We start from the raw sequence: 1,494 nt of genomic DNA on the forward strand, positions 1-1,494 counted from the left end.
GCTACAGTGTCACTATGAGTCACGATTGACTTGACGGCAACGGTTTTTTTTTTTTAACGCACACACATATATATATATATATGTATATATAGTCTTCCTCTCTGGAAGTGTACAAGTATAACCCTACCTGAAATCAGAGGGGTGGTACAGACGACCCCCATGGACCCCTTCAGTTCTAGCATCCTAAGTTTTTACTTGTATAAAATACAGGCACTATGGCAATATTTAGGAGGCCTGGTTCCACAATGGTTAAGCACTCGGATGCTAACTGAAAGGTCGGTGGTTTGAACCCACCAGTGGCTCAGTGGGATAAAAAGCCTGACGATCTGCTCCTGTAAACATTACAGCCTAGGAAACCCTATGGGACAGTTCTACTCTGTCATATAGAGTCACTATGAATGGGCACAAAACAACAATAATGGCAATGTTGCCTTATTCATTTTAACCATCTTTAACTTCCTGTGAAGATGGCTAGGAGAAATGGAGCATTTACTCTGTGATCCAATTCAGTTGAAGGTACTATTATTATTCTCTTTTTTCCACATGAGGAAATGCAAACAATGAGAAGTTGTTTTTCCCAGCACTAAATCAAATGTGGATGACATATCTTTCTGTCTGTCCAGCATCCCTTTGGTCAACTACCCTTACTTCACTCTTGTCTACTATTGTGAGTGGGGCTGCCCTTATACCTGATTCAACAGTAGCCATGGAACTGAGGCCACAGCAAAGAGAGAACACCGTCTCCTGTCCAAAATGATGCCTTCAGGGATGTACAGGTGACAAAAGCATTGCCAATGGAAATCTTTTTCACCCAGAGAACACTGAAGGTATTGGGAAAGAGGAAATTTCTTTTTGTTTGTGGGGCAAATGTAAGTCTAGAGTTATTGGTGACTATTTTTGCCACCGTGTAGAAAGCCTGTCTGAAAATGAAGCCAACACAGATAAAAGTGAAGAAAACATGTCACTGGCACACATGAATGATGTACTTTAACATATTAAGGCATAGAGGTCCAGTTAGATTTTAACTGTGAGTTAAAGAAAGTGAAAGAAAATATCTCTAAGGGCGAAGCCAAGATGGTGGTTCCTTTTACAACAAAGACCCAAGAAAACAAGTGAATTGATTGTATATGACATTCTAGAAGACCTGAACATGAAAGGCAAAGTTGAGGAATCAGACTCAGTGGCAGGCGGAGGGAGAGACGGTTCAGAAGCAGCAAGGAGTTGCCAGACCTGAGCTGGCAGGAACTGGTACCCTGCAGCTGGCACACACGGTAAGGCAAGCAGTAGTGCTCAGGATGAGTTTTCTGCTTTGGGAGAGACCCAGTGGCGGAGAGTCTACTCAAGCCTCCAGAACCAGTGAAAAGTGGCACTCAGTCAGCAAAAGATAAGTATATGTGTCTAACCCACCACGTGGATCAAAAACACCCCTTTGGGAAAAACCTCTAACCCATTTACCTGCCCCCTCCCCACTTTGCACTGGGTCCCCACTGTTGC

This window comes from Trichechus manatus, unplaced genomic scaffold (assembly GCF_000243295.1).
Source record: "Trichechus manatus latirostris isolate Lorelei unplaced genomic scaffold, TriManLat1.0 scaffold00144, whole genome shotgun sequence".
NCBI classification, from domain to species: Eukaryota; Metazoa; Chordata; class Mammalia; order Sirenia; family Trichechidae; genus Trichechus; species Trichechus manatus.